This window comes from Petromyzon marinus, unplaced genomic scaffold (assembly GCF_048934315.1).
Source record: "Petromyzon marinus isolate PM22_M1 ecotype Great Lakes invasive population unplaced genomic scaffold, UKy_Petmar_22M1.pri1.0 PM_G_Scaffold_59, whole genome shotgun sequence".
Classification (NCBI taxonomy): Eukaryota; Metazoa; Chordata; class Hyperoartia; order Petromyzontiformes; family Petromyzontidae; genus Petromyzon; species Petromyzon marinus.
The window spans coordinates 819,028-832,333 of NW_027423012.1; positions in this window are offsets into that span (position 1 = coordinate 819,028).

Sequence of the window (13,306 nt, forward strand, 5' to 3'; positions counted from 1 at the left end):
TCTCATAGCCTCTCCACGGCTAGCCTGTTCTCTCTCACCCTCCTAGCCTCTCTACTGCTAGCCTGTTCTCTCACGCTCCTAGCCTCTCCACTGCTAGCCTGTTCTCTCTCACTCTCCTAGCCTCTCCACTGCTAGCCTGTTCTCTCACCCTCCTAGCCTCTCCACTGCTAGCCTGTTCTCTCTCACTCTCCTAGCCTCTCCACTGCCTGCCTGTTCTCTCTCACTCTCCTAGCCTCTCCACTGCTAGCCTGTTCTCTCACGCTCCTAGCCTCTCCACTGCTAGCCTGTTCTCTCACCCTCCTAGCCTCTCCACTGCTAGCCTGTTCTCTCTCATGCTCCTAGCCTCTCTACTGCTAGCCTATTCTCTCACGCTCCTAGCCTCTCCACTGCTAGCCTGTTCTCTCACTCTCCTAGCCTCTCCACTGCTAGCCTGTTCTCTCACTCTCCTAGCCTCTCCACTGCTAGCCTGTTCTCTCTCTCCTAGCCTCTCCACTGCTAGCCTGTTCTCTCTCACTCTCCTAGCCTCTCCACTGCTAGCCTGTTCTCTCTCCTAGCCTCTCCACTGCTAGCCTGTTCTCTCTCACGCTCCTAGCCTCTCTACTGCTAGCCTGTTCTCTCACTCTCATAGCCTCTCCACGGCTAGCCTGTTCTCTCTCACCCTCCTAGCCTCTCTACTGCTAGCCTGTTCTCTCACGCTCCTAGCCTCTCCACTGCTAGCCTGTTCTCTCACGCTCCTAGCCTCTCCACTGCTAGCCTGTTCTCTCTCTCCTAGCCTCTCCACTGCTAGCCTGTTCTCTCACGCTCCTAGCCTCTCCACTGCTAGCCTGTTCTCTCACCCTCCTAGCCTCTCCACTGCTAGCCTGTTCTCTCTCACTCTCCTAGCCTCTCCACTGCTAGCCTGTTCTCTCTCACGCTCCTAGCCTCTCCACTGCTAGCCTGTTCTCTCACCCTCCTAGCCTCTCCACTGCTAGCCTGTTCTCTCTCACGCTCCTAGCCTCTCTACTGCTAGCCTGTTCTCTCACGCTCCTAGCCTCTCCACTGCTAGCCTGTTCTCTCACTCTACTAGCCTCTCCACTGCTAGCCTGTTCTCTCTCTCCTAGCCTCTCCACTGCTAGCCTGTTCTCTCTCACTCTCCTAGCCTCTCCACTGCTAGCCTGTTCTCTCTCATTCTCCTAGCCTCTCCACTGCTAGCCTGTTCTCTCACGCTCCTTAGCCTCTCCACTGCTAGCCTGTTCTCTCTCTCACTCTCCTAGCCTCTCCACTGCTAGCCTGTTCTCTCTCACGCTCCTAGCCTCTCCACTGCTGCCCTGTTCTCTCTCACGCTCCTAGCCTCTCCACTGCTGCCCTGTTCTCTCTCTCCAAGCCTCTCCACTGCTAGCCTGTTCTCTCACCCTCTTCTAGCCTCTCCACTGCTAGCCTGTTCTCTCACCCTCTCCTAGCCTCTCCACTGCTAGCCTGTTCTCTCTCACTCTCCTAGCCTCTCCACTGCTCGCCTGTTCTCTCTCTCTCTCCTAGCCTCTCCACTGCTAGCCTGTTCTCTCTCACGCTCCTAGCCTCTCCACTGCTAGCCTGTTCTCTCACTCTCCTAGCCTCTCCACTGCTAGCCTGTTATCTCTCACTCTCCTAGCCTCTCCACTGCTAGCCTGTTCTCTCACCCTCCTAGCCTCTCCACTGCTAGCCTGTTCTCTCTCACTCTCCTAGCCTCTCCACTGCCTGCCTGTTCTCTCTCACTCTCCTAGCCTCTCCACTGCTAGCCTGTTCTCTCTCACGCTCCTAGCCTCTCCACTGCTAGCCTGTTCTCTCACCTTCCTAGCCTCTCCACTGCTAGCCTGTTCTCTCTCACGCTCCTAGCCTCTCTACTGCTAGCCTGTTCTCTCACGCTCCTAGCCTCTTCACTGCTAGCCTGTTCTCTCACTCTCCTAGCCTCTCCACTGCTAGCCTGTTCTCTCACTCTCCTCGCCTCTACACTGCTAGCCTGTTCTCTCACTCTCCTAGCCTCTCCACTGCTAGCCTGTTCTCTCTCCCCTAGCCTCTCCACTGCTAGCCTGTTCTCTCTCACTCTCCTAGCCTCTCCACTGCTAGCCTGTTATCTCTCACTCTCCTAGCCTCTCCACTGCTAGCCTGTTATCTCTCACTCTCCTAGCCTCTCCACTGCTAGCCTGTTCTCTCACGCTCCTAGCCTCTCTACTGCTAGCCTGTTCTCTCACTCTCATAGCCTCTCCACGGCTAGCCTGTTCTCTCTCACCCTCCTAGCCTCTCTACTGCTAGCCTGTTCTCTCACACTCCTAGCCTCTCCACTGCTAGCCTGTTTTCTCACGCTCCTAGCCTCTCCACTGCTAGCCTGTTCTCTCTCTCCTAGCCTCTCCACTGCTAGCCTGTTCTCTCTCACGCTCCTAGCCTCTCCACTGCTAGCCTGTTCTCTCACCCTCCTAGCCTCTCCACTACTAGCCTGTTCTCTCTCACTCTCCTAGCCTCTCCACTGCCTGCCTGTTCTCTCTCACTCTCCTAGCCTCTCCACTGCTAGCCTGTTCTCTCTCACGCTCCTAGCCTCTCCACTGCTAGCCTGTTCTCTCACCCTCCTAGACTCTCCACTGCTAGCCTGTTCTCTCTCACACTCCTAGCCTCTCTACTGCTAGCCTGTTCTCTCACGCTCCTAGCCTCTCCACTGCTAGCCTGTTCTCTCTCACTCTCCTAGCCTCTCCACTGCTAGCCTGTTCTCTCACCCTCCTAGCCTCTCCACTGCTAGCCTGTTCTCTCTCACTCTCCTAGCCTCTCCACTGCCTGCCTGTTCTCTCTCACTCTCCTAGCCTCTCCACTGCTAGCCTGTTCTCTCACGCTCCTAGCCTCTCCACTGCTAGCCTGTTCTCTCACCCTCCTAGCCTCTCCACTGCTAGCCTGTTCTCTCTCACGCTCCTAGCCTCTCTACTGCTAGCCTATTCTCTCACGCTCCTAGCCTCTCCACTGCTAGCCTGTTCTCTCACTCTCCTAGCCTCTCCACTGCTAGCCTGTTCTCTCACTCTCCTAGCCTCTCCACTGCTAGCCTGTTCTCTCTCTCCTAGCCTCTCCACTGCTAGCCTGTTCTCTCTCACTCTCCTAGCCTCTCCACTGCTAGCCTGTTCTCTCTCTCCTAGCCTCTCCACTGCTAGCCTGTTCTCTCTCACTCTCCTAGCCTATCCACTGCTAGCCTGTTATCTCATACTCTCCTAGCCTCTCCACTGCTAGCCTGTTCTCTCACGCTCCTAGCCTCTCTGCTGCTAGCCTGTTCTCTCACTCTCATAGCCTCTCCACGGCTAGCCTGTTCTCTCTCACCCTCCTAGCCTCTCTACTGCTAGCCTGTTCTCTCACACTCCTAGCCTCTCCACTGCTAGCCTGTTCTCTCTCACTCTCCTAGCCTCTCCACTGCTAGCCTGTTCTCTCACGCTCCTAGGCTCTCTACTGCTAGCCTGTTCTCTCACTCTCATAGCCTCTCCACGGCTAGCCTGTTCTCTCTCACCCTCCTAGCCTCTCTACTGCTAGCCTGTTCTCTCACGCTCCTAGCCTCTCCACTGCTAGCCTGTTCTCTCTCACTCTCCTAGCCTCTCCACTGCTAGCCTGTTCTCTCACCCTCCTAGCCTCTCCACTGCTAGCCTGTTCTCTCTCACTCTCCTAGCCTCTCCACTGCCTGCCTGTTCTCTCTCACTCTCCTAGCCTCTCCACTGCTAGCCTGTTCTCTCACGCTCCTAGCCTCTCCACTGCTAGCCTGTTCTCTCACCCTCCTAGCCTCTCCACTGCTAGCCTGTTCTCTCTCATGCTCCTAGCCTCTCTACTGCTAGCCTATTCTCTCACGCTCCTAGCCTCTCCACTGCTAGCCTGTTCTCTCACTCTCCTAGCCTCTCCACTGCTAGCCTGTTCTCTCACTCTCCTAGCCTCTCCACTGCTAGCCTGTTCTCTCTCTCCTAGCCTCTCCACTGCTAGCCTGTTCTCTCTCACTCTCCTAGCCTCTCCACTGCTAGCCTGTTCTCTCTCCTAGCCTCTCCACTGCTAGCCTGTTCTCTCTCACGCTCCTAGCCTCTCTACTGCTAGCCTGTTCTCTCACTCTCATAGCCTCTCCACGGCTAGCCTGTTCTCTCTCACCCTCCTAGCCTCTCTACTGCTAGCCTGTTCTCTCACGCTCCTAGCCTCTCCACTGCTAGCCTGTTCTCTCACGCTCCTAGCCTCTCCACTGCTAGCCTGTTCTCTCTCTCCTAGCCTCTCCACTGCTAGCCTGTTCTCTCACGCTCCTAGCCTCTCCACTGCTAGCCTGTTCTCTCACCCTCCTAGCCTCTCCACTGCTAGCCTGTTCTCTCTCACTCTCCTAGCCTCTCCACTGCTAGCCTGTTCTCTCTCACGCTCCTAGCCTCTCCACTGCTAGCCTGTTCTCTCACCCTCCTAGCCTCTCCACTGCTAGCCTGTTCTCTCTCACGCTCCTAGCCTCTCTACTGCTAGCCTGTTCTCTCACGCTCCTAGCCTCTCCACTGCTAGCCTGTTCTCTCACTCTCCTAGCCTCTCCACTGCTAGCCTGTTCTCTCTCTCCTAGCCTCTCCACTGCTAGCCTGTTCTCTCTCACTCTCCTAGCCTCTCCACTGCTAGCCTGTTCTCTCTCATTCTCCTAGCCTCTCCACTGCTAGCCTGTTCTCTCACGCTCCTTAGCCTCTCCACTGCTAGCCTGTTCTCTCTCTCACTCTCCTAGCCTCTCCACTGCTAGCCTGTTCTCTCTCACGCTCCTAGCCTCTCCACTGCTGCCCTGTTCTCTCTCACGCTCCTAGCCTCTCCACTGCTGCCCTGTTCTCTCTCTCCAAGCCTCTCCACTGCTAGCCTGTTCTCTCACCCTCTTCTAGCCTCTCCACTGCTAGCCTGTTCTCTCACCCTCTCCTAGCCTCTCCACTGCTAGCCTGTTCTCTCTCACTCTCCTAGCCTCTCCACTGCTCGCCTGTTCTCTCTCTCTCTCCTAGCCTCTCCACTGCTAGCCTGTTCTCTCTCACGCTCCTAGCCTCTCCACTGCTAGCCTGTTCTCTCACCCTCCTGGCCTCTCCACTGCTAGCCTGTTCTCTCACGCTCCTAGCCTCTCCACTGCTAGCCTATTCTCTCTCTCCTAGCCTCTCTACTGCTAGCCTGTTCTCTCACGCTCCTAGCCACTCCACTGCTAGCCTGTTCTCTCACCCTCCTTAGCCTCTCCACTGCTAGCCTGTTCTCTCTCACTCTCCTAGCCTCTCCACTGCTAGCCTGTTCTCTCACACTCCTTACCCTCTCCACTGCTAGCCTGTTCTCTCTCTCACTCTCCTAGCCTCTCCACTGCTAGCCTGTTCTCTCTCACGCTCCTAGCCTCTCTACTGCTAGCCTGTGCTCTCACTCTCCTTAGCCTCTCCACTGCTAGCCTGTTCTCTCATGCTCCTAGCCTCTCCACTGCTAGCCTGTTCTCTCTCACGCTCCTAGCCTCTCCACTGCTGCCCTGTTCTCTCTCTCCAAGCCTCTCCACTGCTAGCCTGTTCTCTCACTCTCCTAGCCTCTCCACTGCTAGCCTGTTCTCTCACCCTCTCCTAGCCTCTCCACTGCTAGCCTGTTCTCTCACCCTCTCCTAGCCTCTCCACTGCTAGCCTGTTCTCTCTCCCTCTCCTAGCCTCTCCACTGCTCGCCTGTTCTCTCTCTCTCCTAGCCTCTCCACTGCTAGCCTGTTCTCTCTCACGCTCCTAGCCTCTCCACTGCTGCCCTGTTCTCTCTCTCCAAGCCTCTCCACTGCTAGCCTGTTCTCTCACTCTCCTAGCCTCTCCACTGCTAGCCTGTTCTCTCACCCTCTCCTAGCCTCTCCACTGCTAGCCTGTTCTCTCACCCTCTCCTAGCCTCTCCACTGCTAGCCTGTTCTCTCTCCCTCTCCTAGCCTCTCCACTGCTCGCCTGTTCTCTCTCTCTCCTAGCCTCTCCACTGCTAGCCTGTTCTCTCACCCTCCTGGCCTCTCCACTGCTAGCCTGTTCTCTCACGCTCCTAGCCTCTCCACTGCTAGCCTGTCCTCTCACCCTCCTAGCCTCTCCACTGCTAGCCTGTTCTCTCACTCTCCTAGCCTCTCCACTGCTAGCCTGTTCTCTCACCCTCCTAGCCTCTCCACTGCTAGCCTGTTCTCTCTCACTCTCCTAGCCTCTCCACTGCCTGCCTGTTCTCTCTCACTCTCCTAGCCTCTCCACTGCTAGCCTGTTCTCTCTCACGCTCCTAGCCTCTCCACTGCTAGCCTGTTCTCTCTCACTCTCCTAGCCTCTCCACTGCTAGCCTGTTCTCTCACCTTCCTAGCCTCTCCACTGCTAGCCTGTTCTCTCTCACGCTCCTAGCCTCTCTACTGCTAGCCTGTTCTCTCACGCTCCTAGCCTCTTCACTGCTAGCCTGTTCTCTCACTCTCCTAGCCTCTCCACTGCTAGCCTGTTCTCTCACTCTCCTCGCCTCTACACTGCTAGCCTGTTCTCTCACTCTCCTAGCCTCTCCACTGCTAGCCTGTTCTCTCTCCCCTAGCCTCTCCACTGCTAGCCTGTTCTCTCTCACTCTCCTAGCCTCTCCACTGCTAGCCTGTTATCTCTCACTCTCCTAGCCTCTCCACTGCTAGCCTGTTATCTCTCACTCTCCTAGCCTCTCCACTGCTAGCCTGTTCTCTCACGCTCCTAGCCTCTCTACTGCTAGCCTGTTCTCTCACTCTCATAGCCTCTCCACGGCTAGCCTGTTCTCTCTCACCCTCCTAGCCTCTCTACTGCTAGCCTGTTCTCTCACACTCCTAGCCTCTCCACTGCTAGCCTGTTTTCTCACGCTCCTAGCCTCTCCACTGCTAGCCTGTTCTCTCTCTCCTAGCCTCTCCACTGCTAGCCTGTTCTCTCACGCTCCTAGCCTCTCCACTGCTAGCCTGTTCTCTCACCCTCCTAGCCTCTCCACTACTAGCCTGTTCTCTCTCACTCTCCTAGCCTCTCCACTGCCTGCCTGTTCTCTCTCACTCTCCTAGCCTCTCCACTGCTAGCCTGTTCTCTCTCACGCTCCTAGCCTCTCCACTGCTAGCCTGTTCTCTCACCCTCCTAGACTCTCCACTGCTAGCCTGTTCTCTCTCACACTCCTAGCCTCTCTACTGCTAGCCTGTTCTCTCACGCTCCTAGCCTCTCCACTGCTAGCCTGTTCTCTCTCACTCTCCTAGCCTCTCCACTGCTAGCCTGTTCTCTCACCCTCCTAGCCTCTCCACTGCTAGCCTGTTCTCTCTCACTCTCCTAGCCTCTCCACTGCTAGCCTGTTCTCTCACGCTCCTAGGCTCTCTACTGCTAGCCTGTTCTCTCACTCTCATAGCCTCTCCACGGCTAGCCTGTTCTCTCTCACCCTCCTAGCCTCTCTACTGCTAGCCTGTTCTCTCTCATGCTCCTAGCCTCTCTACTGCTAGCCTATTCTCTCACGCTCCTAGCCTCTCCACTGCTAGCCTGTTCTCTCACTCTCCTAGCCTCTCCACTGCTAGCCTGTTCTCTCACTCTCCTAGCCTCTCCACTGCTAGCCTGTTCTCTCTCTCCTAGCCTCTCCACTGCTAGCCTGTTCTCTCTCACTCTCCTAGCCTCTCCACTGCTAGCCTGTTCTCTCTCCTAGCCTCTCCACTGCTAGCCTGTTCTCTCTCACGCTCCTAGCCTCTCTACTGCTAGCCTGTTCTCTCACTCTCATAGCCTCTCCACGGCTAGCCTGTTCTCTCTCACCCTCCTAGCCTCTCTACTGCTAGCCTGTTCTCTCACGCTCCTAGCCTCTCCACTGCTAGCCTGTTCTCTCACGCTCCTAGCCTCTCCACTGCTAGCCTGTTCTCTCTCTCCTAGCCTCTCCACTGCTAGCCTGTTCTCTCACGCTCCTAGCCTCTCCACTGCTAGCCTGTTCTCTCACCCTCCTAGCCTCTCCACTGCTAGCCTGTTCTCTCTCACTCTCCTAGCCTCTCCACTGCTAGCCTGTTCTCTCTCACGCTCCTAGCCTCTCCACTGCTAGCCTGTTCTCTCACCCTCCTAGCCTCTCCACTGCTAGCCTGTTCTCTCTCACGCTCCTAGCCTCTCTACTGCTAGCCTGTTCTCTCACGCTCCTAGCCTCTCCACTGCTAGCCTGTTCTCTCACTCTCCTAGCCTCTCCACTGCTAGCCTGTTCTCTCCTAGCCTCTCCACTGCTAGCCTGTTCTCTCTCACTCTCCTAGCCTCTCCACTGCTAGCCTGTTCTCTCTCATTCTCCTAGCCTCTCCACTGCTAGCCTGTTCTCTCACGCTCCTTAGCCTCTCCACTGCTAGCCTGTTCTCTCTCTCACTCTCCTAGCCTCTCCACTGCTAGCCTGTTCTCTCTCACGCTCCTAGCCTCTCCACTGCTGCCCTGTTCTCTCTCACGCTCCTAGCCTCTCCACTGCTGCCCTGTTCTCTCTCTCCAAGCCTCTCCACTGCTAGCCTGTTCTCTCACCCTCTTCTAGCCTCTCCACTGCTAGCCTGTTCTCTCACCCTCTCCTAGCCTCTCCACTGCTAGCCTGTTCTCTCTCACTCTCCTAGCCTCTCCACTGCTCGCCTGTTCTCTCTCTCTCTCCTAGCCTCTCCACTGCTAGCCTGTTCTCTCTCACGCTCCTAGCCTCTCCACTGCTAGCCTGTTCTCTCACCCTCCTGGCCTCTCCACTGCTAGCCTATTCTCTCTCTCCTAGCCTCTCTACTGCTAGCCTGTTCTCTCACGCTCCTAGCCACTCCACTGCTAGCCTGTTCTCTCACCCTCCTTAGCCTCTCCACTGCTAGCCTGTTCTCTCTCACTCTCCTAGCCTCTCCACTGCTAGCCTGTTCTCTCACACTCCTTACCCTCTCCACTGCTAGCCTGTTCTCTCTCTCACTCTCCTAGCCTCTCCACTGCTAGCCTGTTCTCTCTCACGCTCCTAGCCTCTCTACTGCTAGCCTGTGCTCTCACTCTCCTTAGCCTCTCCACTGCTAGCCTGTTCTCTCATGCTCCTAGCCTCTCCACTGCTAGCCTGTTCTCTCTCACGCTCCTAGCCTCTCCACTGCTGCCCTGTTCTCTCTCTCCAAGCCTCTCCACTGCTAGCCTGTTCTCTCACTCTCCTAGCCTCTCCACTGCTAGCCTGTTCTCTCACCCTCTCCTAGCCTCTCCACTGCTAGCCTGTTCTCTCACCCTCTCCTAGCCTCTCCACTGCTAGCCTGTTCTCTCTCCCTCTCCTAGCCTCTCCACTGCTCGCCTGTTCTCTCTCTCTCCTAGCCTCTCCACTGCTAGCCTGTTCTCTCTCACGCTCCTAGCCTCTCCACTGCTGCCCTGTTCTCTCTCTCCAAGCCTCTCCACTGCTAGCCTGTTCTCTCACTCTCCTAGCCTCTCCACTGCTAGCCTGTTCTCTCACCCTCTCCTAGCCTCTCCACTGCTAGCCTGTTCTCTCACCCTCTCCTAGCCTCTCCACTGCTAGCCTGTTCTCTCTCCCTCTCCTAGCCTCTCCACTGCTCGCCTGTTCTCTCTCTCTCCTAGCCTCTCCACTGCTAGCCTGTTCTCTCACCCTCCTGGCCTCTCCACTGCTAGCCTGTTCTCTCACGCTCCTAGCCTCTCCACTGCTAGCCTGTCCTCTCACCCTCCTAGCCTCTCCACTGCTAGCCTGTTCTCTCACTCTCCTAGCCTCTCCACTGCTAGCCTGTTCTCTCACCCTCCTAGCCTCTCCACTGCTAGCCTGTTCTCTCTCACTCTCCTAGCCTCTCCACTGCCTGCCTGTTCTCTCTCACTCTCCTAGCCTCTCCACTGCTAGCCTGTTCTCTCTCACGCTCCTAGCCTCTCCACTGCTAGCCTGTTCTCTCTCACTCTCCTAGCCTCTCCACTGCTAGCCTGTTCTCTCACCTTCCTAGCCTCTCCACTGCTAGCCTGTTCTCTCTCACGCTCCTAGCCTCTCTACTGCTAGCCTGTTCTCTCACGCTCCTAGCCTCTTCACTGCTAGCCTGTTCTCTCACTCTCCTAGCCTCTCCACTGCTAGCCTGTTCTCTCACTCTCCTCGCCTCTACACTGCTAGCCTGTTCTCTCACTCTCCTAGCCTCTCCACTGCTAGCCTGTTCTCTCTCCCCTAGCCTCTCCACTGCTAGCCTGTTCTCTCTCACTCTCCTAGCCTCTCCACTGCTAGCCTGTTATCTCTCACTCTCCTAGCCTCTCCACTGCTAGCCTGTTATCTCTCACTCTCCTAGCCTCTCCACTGCTAGCCTGTTCTCTCACGCTCCTAGCCTCTCTACTGCTAGCCTGTTCTCTCACTCTCATAGCCTCTCCACGGCTAGCCTGTTCTCTCTCACCCTCCTAGCCTCTCTACTGCTAGCCTGTTCTCTCACACTCCTAGCCTCTCCACTGCTAGCCTGTTTTCTCACGCTCCTAGCCTCTCCACTGCTAGCCTGTTCTCTCTCTCCTAGCCTCTCCACTGCTAGCCTGTTCTCTCACGCTCCTAGCCTCTCCACTGCTAGCCTGTTCTCTCACCCTCCTAGCCTCTCCACTACTAGCCTGTTCTCTCTCACTCTCCTAGCCTCTCCACTGCCTGCCTGTTCTCTCTCACTCTCCTAGCCTCTCCACTGCTAGCCTGTTCTCTCTCACGCTCCTAGCCTCTCCACTGCTAGCCTGTTCTCTCACCCTCCTAGACTCTCCACTGCTAGCCTGTTCTCTCTCACACTCCTAGCCTCTCTACTGCTAGCCTGTTCTCTCACGCTCCTAGCCTCTCCACTGCTAGCCTGTTCTCTCTCACTCTCCTAGCCTCTCCACTGCTAGCCTGTTCTCTCACCCTCCTAGCCTCTCCACTGCTAGCCTGTTCTCTCTCACTCTCCTAGCCTCTCCACTGCCTGCCTGTTCTCTCTCACTCTCCTAGCCTCTCCACTGCTAGCCTGTTCTCTCACGCTCCTAGCCTCTCCACTGCTAGCCTGTTCTCTCACCCTCCTAGCCTCTCCACTGCTAGCCTGTTCTCTCTCACGCTCCTAGCCTCTCTACTGCTAGCCTATTCTCTCACGCTCCTAGCCTCTCCACTGCTAGCCTGTTCTCTCACTCTCCTAGCCTCTCCACTGCTAGCCTGTTCTCTCACTCTCCTAGCCTCTCCACTGCTAGCCTGTTCTCTCTCTCCTAGCCTCTCCACTGCTAGCCTGTTCTCTCTCACTCTCCTAGCCTCTCCACTGCTAGCCTGTTCTCTCTCTCCTAGCCTCTCCACTGCTAGCCTGTTCTCTCTCACTCTCCTAGCCTATCCACTGCTAGCCTGTTATCTCATACTCTCCTAGCCTCTCCACTGCTAGCCTGTTCTCTCACGCTCCTAGCCTCTCTGCTGCTAGCCTGTTCTCTCACTCTCATAGCCTCTCCACGGCTAGCCTGTTCTCTCTCACCCTCCTAGCCTCTCTACTGCTAGCCTGTTCTCTCACACTCCTAGCCTCTCCACTGCTAGCCTGTTCTCTCTCACTCTCCTAGCCTCTCCACTGCTAGCCTGTTCTCTCACGCTCCTAGGCTCTCTACTGCTAGCCTGTTCTCTCACTCTCATAGCCTCTCCACGGCTAGCCTGTTCTCTCTCACCCTCCTAGCCTCTCTACTGCTAGCCTGTTCTCTCACACTCCTAGCCTCTCCACTGCTAGCCTGTTCTCTCACGCTCCTAGCCTCTCCACTGCTAGCCTGTTCTCTCTCTCCTAGCCTCTCCACTGCTAGCCTGTTCTCTCACGCTCCTAGCCTCTCCACTGCTAGCCTGTTCTCTCACCCTCCTAGCCTCTGCACTGCTAGCCTGTTCTCTCTCACTCTCCTAGCCTCTCCACTGCCTGCCTGTTCTCTCTCACTCTCCTAGCCTCTCCACTGCTAGCCTGTTCTCTCTCACGCTCCTAGCCTCTCCACTGCTAGCCTGTTCTCTCACCCTCCTAGCCTCTCCACTGCTAGCCTGTTCTCTCTCACGCTCCTAGCCTCTCTACTGCTAGCCTGTTCTCTCACGCTCCTAGCCTCTCCACTGCTAGCCTGTTCTCTCTCACTCTCCTAGCCTCTCCACTGCTAGCCTGTTCTCTCACCCTCCTAGCCTCTCCACTGCTAGCCTGTTCTCTCTCACTCTCCTAGCCTCTCCACTGCCTGCCTGTTCTCTCTCACTCTCCTAGCCTCTCCACTGCTAGCCTGTTCTATCACGCTCCTAGCCTCTCCACTGCTAGCCTGTTCTCTCACCCTCCTAGCCTCTCCACTGCTAGCCTGTTCTCTCTCATGCTCCTAGCCTCTCTACTGCTAGCCTATTCTCTCACGCTCCTAGCCTCTCCACTGCTAGCCTGTTCTCTCACTCTCCTAGCCTCTCCACTGCTAGCCTGTTCTCTCACTCTCCTAGCCTCTCCACTGCTAGCCTGTTCTCTCTCTCCTAGCCTCTCCACTGCTAGCCTGTTCTCTCTCACTCTCCTAGCCTCTCCACTGCTAGCCTGTTCTCTCTCCTGGCCTCTCCACTGCTAGCCTGTTCTCTCTCACTCTCCTAGCCTCTCCACTGCTAGCCTGTTCTCTCTCTCCTAGCCTCTCCACTGCTAGCCTGTTCTCTCACGCTCCTAGCCTCTCCACTGCTAGCCTGTTCTCTCACCCTCCTAGCCTCTCCACTGCTAGCCTGTTCTCTCTCACTCTCCTAGCCTCTCCACTGCCTGCCTGTTCTCTCTCACTCTCCTAGCCTCTCCACTGCTAGCCTGTTCTCTGTCATGCTCCTAGCCTCTCCACTGCTAGCCTGTTCTCTCACCCTCCTAGCCTCTCCACTGCTAGCCTGTTCTCTCTCACGCTCCTAGCCTCTCTACTGCTAGCCTGTTCTCTCACGCTCCTAGCCTCTCCACTGCTAGCCTGTTCTCTCTCACTCTCCTAGCCTCTCCACTGCTAGCCTGTTCTCTCACCCTCCTAGCCTCTCCACTGCTAGCCTGTTCGCTCTCACTCTCCTAGCCTCTCCACTGCCTGCCTGTTCTCTCTCACTCTCCTAGCCTCTCCACTGCTAGCCTGTTCTCTCACGCTCCTAGCCTCTCCACTGCTAGCCTGTTCTCTCACCCTCCTAGCCTCTCCACTGCTAGCCTGTTCTCTCTCACGCTCCTAGTCTCTCTACTGCTAGCCTGTGCTCTCACTCTCCTTAGCCTCTCCACTGCTAGCCTGTTCTCTCATGCTCCTAGCCTCTCCACTGCTAGCCTGTTCTCTCTCACTCTCCTAGCCTCTCCACTGCTAGCCTGTTCTCTCTCTCCTAGCCTCTCCACTGCTAGCCTGTTCTCTCACGCTCCTAGCCTCTCCACTGCTAGCCTGTTCTCTCACCCTCCTAGCCTCTCCACTGCTAGCCTGTTCTCTCTCACTCTCCTAGCCTC